The sequence below is a fragment of the Pezoporus flaviventris genome, unplaced genomic scaffold (assembly GCF_033815535.1).
Source record: "Pezoporus flaviventris isolate CSIRO_AGI_PZ_B2104156 unplaced genomic scaffold, CSIRO_AGI_Pfla_v1 ptg000036l, whole genome shotgun sequence".
Lineage (NCBI taxonomy): Eukaryota > Metazoa > Chordata > Aves > Psittaciformes > Psittacidae > Pezoporus > Pezoporus flaviventris.
This window is the reverse complement of record NW_026892584.1, coordinates 15,667,974-15,677,496: the sequence shown is the minus strand read 5'-3', so window position 1 is coordinate 15,677,496 and position 9,523 is coordinate 15,667,974. Positions and strand designations below refer to the sequence as shown.

The window sequence follows — 9,523 nt, the reverse complement described above, 5'->3', positions numbered from 1 at the left end:
AAGTAACATAAACCACACACACACACACACACACACACACAAAACCCCCGAAAAAACAAACCAACAAACAAAAAAACAAAAAAGCAAAACCCAACTCAAACCAAACAAAACAAGGAAACACCCCCAAAATCCAAACCCAGCAGACAGGTCAAGAAAGAGGATGAAATAACGGAGTCTGACATCAAGCAGGCAAGAATTCTTTAGGGATTGCATAAAAATAAATGTTCTGGCAAATAGAGGGATGACACCAGCTTGGAAGGGATCCAAGATGAAGTTGGAAGAGAAAGTACATCTGCTGTAGAATGGTTGTTCAGTGAGTTTAGAGATAAAGAGTTTAGAGATAAAGGGGAGGAGAGTGATGTGACAGACAGATGGGGATTAGTTCCCCAGCCTTCACTGACATATGCACTGCGGCTCTTCTGACAGAGCATTCATTTTCGTGTCAGCCTACAGAGCCACTCACGGGCTGTAAAGCATAAATTCAGTTAAACAGTGACATAAAAGGGAATTTTTACCCTTCTGTGATTTTTCATTCCTCCTCCAGAGGGCAATGGTTTCAAAGAAAACATTTTGTTCTATGTTAGGCTGATGCCTCAGTTTGAGACAGATTTTTGTTTTCTTTTCAATTGATTACAATCAGACAGATTTAGACCAATCAAAAGTTATATCTGCACCTCTCTGGCAAACACTGACAGCAATTCAAATTCAATTTATCAAAGATGAACATTTTCTTTGTTAAAAAGTATTTGTCTGTGGAATGAATGCATCAATCTAAAAAAAGAAGGTTCTTCAATAATAAATTAAGTTGCCTAAATACATTGGTTCTGTAGCTGCAAGCATGCTTCAATATTCCCATAATATCATAATCCCTGATAGTAAAATCATAGAAAAATCATGTTTAAAATGTTCTAGGATCTAAGATCACAAAAGGTATCACTTGGATATTTCTTTCCAGCTCCTTTTTGCTTAAAATGCCAATTGAAAACTTTGAACAAGAGACGGAACAGTAAGGTTTGTAGTGCTTTGGTAAACAGTTTTCTCATTCCTTCAAGAGCTTTTAGTGGATACTACATAAAAAATATTAATTAGCTAAGACGAAACAAAGTAAGACTAAAAAGTTTTGGTTTTCCCAATCATCTTTCTGTTGTCCTCCTTCATCTCCCATTTGCCTTTCTTCTCTGTATCTTTTTTTTATTATTCTCATATTTTGTTATATTCAAGCCAAAATTATTTTCTCACAGCCATTTCTGTATCCTCAGCATATCACCAAATAGCACCCACAAGGCAAAATGAACCATCAGATCTGTCCATTTAAATTGGTATCACGATTTAAAAAAGAAAGGTTGTCTGAGTCTTCACAAGTAACACTGCTGATCCTGTGTGCTATTGTGAAATATTTTCAGGTATGACAGTTTCTTTGCCTAACAGAGTATTTTAATCTGTGGATACAATTAGCCAAGCACACCTCATTCAAATATCTTATGAATGGATTTGCCAGCTGGGCACGGCTAATATTAGGGTTTGTGAAAGCCCAAGGGAGGAGATTGGTTACCAAAGAAACAAACAGATCTTTAAGCAGATATATGCAAGGATATCCCAAGCTCAGTCTTAAAACCTGCTTTGCTAAACCCTTTCCGGCAAAAGATTAAAACCAGCTACAGATAGAAAAGAATAAAGGAGAGAAACAGAAACTGATGTGAATCCTTCTCCGCTCTACAACAAGTTGCACAACAATTAAATACCCTTACCCTGGTTTAAAAACTGGCTACTGGTCAACATGCACACTGGAGGCAATGAGATTTTCTGTGAGAGGAAGAAGAAATGCCATCAGCCAAGGGAAACTGTAATCAGAGTTTTTGTTAGATCATCCCAACCTTGCATGCAGAAAAAACAGTAAACTGGCAATCAGTTTGGATAAGGATGACAACAGTCAAAAGCCAACTGATGAACTACCAAGTAGCTAGTTTTTGCAGCCATTATATCTTCAAGGTAAGTATCATATTTTGAAAAAGCCCATTTCTGGTTCTCAGGTTCTTTGCCTAAGTTGTTTGTAAAAAAGGGTTCATGTGAATTTTCACCATTTTCTTACTAAGGTGAAAAGAATCATGCATGGTGCTGCTCAGACATGAATTACAAATGTCATGTTTTCCCTCCTTATTTTTCAAATACACAGTTCTGCAGTCTAACAACATTTGTATTCTCTGCAGCGCTGCAGTTTTGCTCACTTGATACAAAGACCCTTGTTATTGGTCAGAACAGAAACAACTGGTTAAACACAGATACAATGCATTGCTGCCCTGAACACAGCAAACAAGAAGACATCCCAAGGAATCTGAGTCACAGTGTGAAGAAGTGCAACACTTTCAGTTTCCTCTGCAGGTAGCTGGGCAGGATGTATCAGGTCAGCTGGCCTTTCCACATAGCAAGGAAAGAAAACCCTGGAATCTTGTGTTTGTTATTTGGACTGTGTCTATCTTTAGAAAGGATCCAAAAAACCATGGTATAGGGTAAAATTAGAGGAAGTTCAAAGTCTATCTGGAGTTCACTATGGAGAATGATACAAAGTTAAATGACAGATATATATAAAAAGTTAAACTGAAGTAAGGAGAGGTGGACTAATGCAGGAATATCTTTAGGACTTTTTAGTGATCTCAGAAAGCCTTTTTCTAGCCTTGTTATATGGAACATTTCTTCTGGTGCCTCAGGCAATGATCTAGGCAGGCTAGCCTGAAAAACCAGGGATGCCGTTTTCAGCTCAAAGACAAACTAAACTGCAGCACTGAAGTTTCCTTGGTCCTGTGAAACAGCCATGGATAGGAAAAAAACCGGTAAAACTACTTGTAATGTCCTGTTTCCCTTATTGCTCCACACATTGTGCTCTGGGTGCCTTCTTGCCTCAGCCTCCCTCCTGTCTCCCAAAAGTGGGCTGGACTCTCAGATAAGACTATAAACATTTTTCTCCCCATAACTAGCCGAAGCCCGGAGGAGGCACTCAGTCTTGGGTTGTGGCTTCAGCAGAACTACAAGGAGAATGTAGGGACTGACAAGGAGGGTGGAGGAGAAAGTGACTGCAGAGGCATGGTGCAAGCAGGACACACGCCAGCTGCAGCAGGCAGCAGCACAGTGGGCAAGAGGAAGCAGATGGAGGGAGGAGAGGAGGCAGGAGAGGAGAAAGGGGCAGCCCGCAGACAAACCACCTCAATCCAGGGCACAGGGGCTCCCGTGATGCTGCCTCTCCCGGTTGCAGAGAGCACTGTGGTAGAAAGACGGAATATCGCTGCGGGAAGATGGAGACACTGGAGCAGTGCCATGTCTTCTATACCCTCCCCAGCCTCTCAGCGGGCTCCGAGGTAAAATCCAGCCCGCCAGCCGTGAGCACGGCTGCGACCGTTCAGGCTGCACCGACCAAGGCCGGCAGGGGGCGCAAAATTACCAGGCCCAGTCTCGTCCCTGCCCAGTCAGCGGCCGGTGCGGCCCCGGCGGAGGCTGTGGGGCGGCTCCGCGCCTGCGCGACTGGGCTGGGACGGGCCTGGGGGCCGGCGCTGGAACGGGCACGGGGGGCAGGGCTGGGCCGGGCCGGGCCGGGCCGGGCAGGGCAGGTCTAGGCTGGGCGGCGGCTGCGCAGCTGCGCGGGGGTTGAGGCCGGCTGACTTGGTGGTGTTTTGGGGGAGCGGTGCTACGAGGTGTGGGCGACCTTAACTTCCAGTCGGCGGCTGAGCTGGAGCGTGTTAGCGACGGTGAGAGAAGGACAGTGAGCGCAGTCCGCGTTCTCGCGTCCGGCGTGCGAGCAACAGGTCCAGATGCGGAGCCGCCAGTTTCGGCTTATCGGGAAGCCTGCCCCACTGCCACGGCGCCCGCAAAGGCCTGGGGGTCCGGCCGGGCCGTGTCTGAGCGGGCCGGTGTGGCCGGGCCAGAGCTCGACGGTTTTCGGGGTACCTTGTCGTCCCCCGCCGCTCGGGCAGTGTCCCGGGCTGTGCTCCGACCGGGAGGGGTGGCCCTGGCTGCTGCGGCTACAGGTGCCTGCGCCGCTGGGCGCCCGGAGCCGGTACCGCTGCGGGAGCGTGGGGGTGAATGTGGTGGCCTGGGCGGCCTCCTGAGACCCAGTCCCGCCGCCGCCCTCCCGCGGGGCGCCCCCCGGGCGGGCGCGGTAAACCTAGGCCCGGAGTTGTAAGAAAACCCTCTTGTGTTTGGCTGTGTGCTTTCCCTGCGTGGTTGTAGGGGTGTGTGTTTATGGCTTAATGAGGGGAGAAACTTGCGGCTGAAGTTCAGACCTTTTGGTAGTTCTGTGTTTGGAAATGGTGCCACTGTAAAGAGATGGCTTCGTGTTGATTTATGAAGCGTTGCAGGGTTCAGTTAGAGTAGGCTGGATAGGAGCAACTTCCAGTGTATTTTATAGTCTGCAGTGGTTAATGTATGCCCTGGCTTGGCACGGCTTCGCTTTCAGAAAGCCTGTGCTGGCGGTATTTGCGGGTGGTGGTGCTTCCCTGGCTGAGGGACAGGCGCTGTAGCCGTGTTGTGATAGAGGCTCTGCAGGCAAGAAACAAAGTGCGCCGTGACTTTGAGCCTAGTGAGATGGACTGCACAAGAAAATTAAATTAACTTGTACTTGGCCTTTTAGGAAAACATATTTAAAAAAATCTGTCTAAAGTAATAATGTTCTTAAATGTCTCACGTGGGACAGATCCCTAAAAAAGAACGAGATATATTTAAAGGGGTAAATATAAACCACTGCTGTGAGGCTTTTTTCTTTTAAAAGGTAATTCTTAAAGCCTCTGTAATGGAATTATTTGGTCATAAACTAGTTCCACAGCTCACTTACTAGGAAAAAATACTTGTATTTTAGGTAAGTGACGATCAGCGACTACAGTCAGACTTCTCGAGACTGGTGGTGGTCTTTTCCTAAGTGTCTGCTGCTTCAGTGCACAGATTCCTATCTTTAAAGGGACTTTTTTGTCTTCTTGGAGGATTGAAGTGTTTTCCCTGAATTTGTCAAAACCAGGAGAATTCTGTATTGTATTTAATTAGGCATACAACCCTACAGTCTTGGTTTTATTCTGTCCTCTGAGTTTTCACATGTAGTACATCTTTTTTCTTAATCTTAGAGCTGTTATTGCAAATCTAGACGTCACTTTAGAGTCTGGCTGGTTTATACACATGTGAACTGTTTTTCAACATATTGTGGTCCAAACAAATTCAGTATTTCACATACTAAAAGCTTAACCAATGGTTAGTATTGTAGGTGGTTTAATAAGGCATCAAATATATTGTAGGATGTTGTGAACCAGCGTGCTAGAATTTTACATTTAATTAACCATTAATAATACAGAGTTAAATGTTAATACATGATCACTTAACACTTTTCAAAGTAGCTCTTTCTGATTTTATATATTTCCAGTGTATGTCATCTTGCCTTGCAATATATGGAATAGCAGTGGGTGGTAGCTTTTGCTATGTAGAATAAGGCGATATTAAAGATTATGAATTTACTTAACTTTTATTAAGTTTCTTTTCAAAATATCAGAACTTACTTAGAAATGTAAATCAAGATGTTTCTTTACTAGACTGATTTAGCTACCTTAGGAATCTACAGGAGCTACCCACTGAGGGGCATCAGGCACGTTTCATTACCATAGCAATATGTGATGTAGAAGCTATAAAAATATGATGTATAGGGTTGCCTTCATACCGAGGGTTATGGATGCAGAGAACTTAACGTAGTCTGAACTTCATATGCATCCACATATTTTCCCATGTAAATAATTATATTTTCATAACGTTTCCGTTTGCTGGGTTTTAATTAAAATCTCTTGCTACAGTTTGAAGTTGTGGGGTCTTAAAAATCCTGTGGCATTTTTACATGCAGATTCTGTCTCAAAGACTGGATCTTAGCTTCAGATGCTAACTGTTGTAACTACCTGTTTCAGCTACCAATTTTATTTTTCTCCAGTTTGCACTTTTAAGTGCCCTTCTTTTACAGTGTTGGGGTTTTAGAATGCTGAAGGCTATTTCAGGCAGTCTCTACTTCTTAGGTAACAGGATTTGGATTTGTATTAATATGTCATGTTAAAATTCTTAAATGTTCTAGCAGCTAGATTTTTTTTTTTTAAGCACTTCTGTAGTGTGACAGGTAGTGCTGCAGAGTGGCTTGACATTACGGTATTTGGAACGTTAATTACTGCTTTGGTCATCAGAAAACCTCAAGACTTCTTGTAAATATAAATTAAATACTGCTCTATTGTTTTTATTAATGGGCACAGAGGCGTTTGTTTGAAAAGGTTTGCTGCAGTGTCTGTGATAGAAAACTCAGTCAGTGGAAACAGTTTATACTGTGGTTTAAAATCAGGCATGTTGACAAAATGATTTTTTTTCTACTATAGTTATCTACTCTGGAGTTTTCTTCAGTACAACTGTTCTGGCAAAAAACGCATTTTATGGACACATCCTCCTTCCTGCACTTCCAGTGTGGTTATATGACAAAATATTTTAAGTGTAACTCATACTAAAGTGTGAAGGAGAGCTCTGAGCAAGAAGAGGAAATTACGACTAGTTTATGTACCAGGCTATTTTAAAGGAAGCTTTGGGTTTTTGTGGTTTGTGTGTTGTTTTCTTTTTGTTTGTTTGTGGCTTTTTTATTTGGGTTTTGTTTTTAATAGAGCTGATAAATTGTGTATGCATATTAGTAAAGACTTGGTTTATACTGCAAGGCTGTCTAATTGCATACGAATACATAGCTGTGTGGGAAGAAAAAAATGCCATAACTCTCAAAGCTTGCATCAGTTAAATTAGAAAATTAGAAAGCAAGCAGAGGTACCATTAGCACAATTGTGTAAGGAATGCTTCTATACTGTAAAGCAGGAAACACAGAAATCTTGCATAATGTTGGGGTTTTTTTGTATCCTAGAAAAAAAGGATGTGATGTTGCATTTCTTTACAGATGGATAAGCGGTTTGAGTACCTACCCAGTATGTTGAGATTTGGGTTCAAATCCTTCTACTCTTTGGGGGAATTTGACACCCACCCCCCCCCCCATCTGTCAGTTCCCAAAGGGAGTGCCTGAACTGCCAGGCCATGGGTGTTTAGGTGTGAGGTGCTTCCAGACACCAGTCAGTTTTATTCCTGAGGAGCAGTATTCCCTTAGGAATGAAGTGAGTGGGGTATGTATCCCAGGGGCTGGCTGGAAAGAAGCATGATTGAGTACTAATTTGTGATATGAACCCAGGTCTCCTTGTTAAAGGCAAGTATTAAAAGAGTAGATGAAAGATATTTAATTCCCCCCACCCCCCCTTCCCCTAGCATGGTGTGAAATTCTGTAGACCTAAATCTCTGAACATTCTCTTTATGTTTATTCTTGGCTGACTTGGGCAATTCCTCTTCATGTTAAGTATAAGATACTTGAACAGCACCAGTAATATGTACCCTTTTCGTTGTAGAGTGAAGCTTGGTTGCTTATCTCTATGAGTTGTGGAGTCTAGTAGGTGGCATGGTGTTTAGAGTGCTTGTGGATCTAATTCTGCTTTCTTATAAGATGCCAAATAATTAGATATAAATATTTCAACATACCTGTAGTTATTACCTTTTATATAAAGATCACCTCAGTACCTTGTGTTTCCTTAAAGTGATTTGCCTGTTGCAACAGGTCTTTGTTCTGGTTGGACATAATTATCTTATAAAGAAAAATAATGAGTAAGAAATAGTTTATGTGATTTAATGTTAACATTCTTAATACTTGGGTTTGCCTCTAGTATATCTCATTTTTTAAATGCCTTTCCTAGAATTAGAGAAAAGGCTTAACAGTTGATACATGCGACAGTGAAGCTCATGGTTGCTAGTCTTAAACCGTATCTGAATTGGCTGCATATACTATATCAGCATAGAAAATAAACTCCGTATTTCCTGAAAAGTTCTAACTCAACAATAGATGATATAATAGATACAAATTCTGTAAAAAAAGATTTTTCTTAAGAAAAATAAGATAGAAACCAAACCTGAAGTTTCATTCTTGACTTGTATTCGTCATGTGGGGAAACTGTTGGAAGGTCATACTTGGTTATTTGGCCATAACAGATGATTCAGAAGACTCTCAAATGTGTTTGGGTTTTGGTTTTCTTTTTTGGTTGGGGATGGGGAGTAGTTTAGATTTCTGGTAAGTGATAGGACAGTCAAGTACTCCTTTTGTAAAGAAACTCAATAGTATGTTAGCATCTAAAGCACATATCTGTGTATGTGCACCAGCCATTATCTGAGTACTTAGTGTGAATTTTCGTATTTCCATGGTGAGAAGTTGTATTTTCAAGCTCTCTACAAAGCTGAATTAGCAAAACTAAAAACCTTTGATAACCAGGAAGTGCCAGTGCAACCTCAGCAGCTGCTCTTTGACCTGGTAGCGGTGCTAGGAGGTGACTGTATGCATTCCAAGTCTGTTTCCAAGGATAAGCATGTATTTTTAAAGTCAGGAAGAAGGGGCTGGAAAAGTATTCATTTAGGTACTAGTGGTGTTCTGTGAGATCAGAGGAGAACAATATATATTGGTGCCTAAAAGAGTCACTTCTCATTTCGACAGTATAGGTAGAAGATTTACAGTGATGTATGTGTAAGCTGTTGTTAGCAGTGTGATGGCATAGAGTGACTTGTGTTTAATGAGGTGTTTACGAAAGAATCCTGGTACTCTAAAAGTTCACTGTGTTCAAGGCTGAAGGCAGGTCATATGTAACTGGTATGTTGTCTTAGTAAAAAGACTTGAGAGAAATTACTTCACTTTTGATGTTTCCCATCGCCTCTCCATTTCCCTGGAGGCAAATCTTGATCTTGGTTTGGGTGGCAGGGAGAGCAAAGTCGGCTCTCAAATGAATATTCAAATGTAGAATCGTGGAATAGGTAGGGTTGGGAAGGACCTTAAGATCATCTAGTTCCAACCCCCCTGCCATGAGCAGGGACACCTCACACTAAACCATGCCACCCATGGCTCTGTCCAGCCTGGCCTTGCAAATCTAAGTGTTTCTTTAACTGGAATGATATTCATCATTAAGGTCAATGAAGGTAATATGCTTCGGTAATGACTTCTGTATTAATAACTTCTTTAGCAGCTGGTTTTAGTGTGGCAGGGGAGAAATCTAAGGAGGAAAGAATGTTATTCTGTGTGGTGGTTGCAATACTAGGTTAAATTCTTCAGCACAGCAAAAATATCATGACAACTTTTTCTTTATCATGTAGTACCACTGTGCATAAAGCTAATATTGGATCATGCAGTGTTCCTGCAGTGTCATGGTTGAGAACTTGTTGTCATCTTGTTTGTCTCATTTTATCAAATTGGCATTGATTTGTCAGTTACTGCTAGTGAAATTTGGGATTGCTTAATCATGGATTAATGCAGTGCACCTTGGCCAAGAAAATTCAAGTTGCTTTTGTAGAAAAACTGTGATACAGATAAGTTGCATTGTGCACCATAGAAATTACTTGCATGTACTAGCTAAGAGTACATGTTGCTAATTCCTCTGATATGACCTATTTTCTAATGTTCTCACCT

At 41.8% G+C, this 9,523-nt stretch overlaps 1 protein-coding gene across 1 annotated transcript in view; it reads left to right on the top strand.

The window, feature by feature from the left end:
• Positions 1 to 3,712: 3,712 nt before the first annotated feature.
• The window catches only part of PALS1 (protein associated with LIN7 1, MAGUK p55 family member), a 56,060-nt gene continuing 50,249 nt past the window's right edge, over positions 3,713 to 9,523 (top strand). The window contains exon 1 of the mRNA XM_061463341.1: positions 3,713 to 3,737. The gene's annotated coding sequence lies outside the window, so the exon portion shown is untranslated. The remainder of the gene's footprint in view (positions 3,738 to 9,523) is intronic.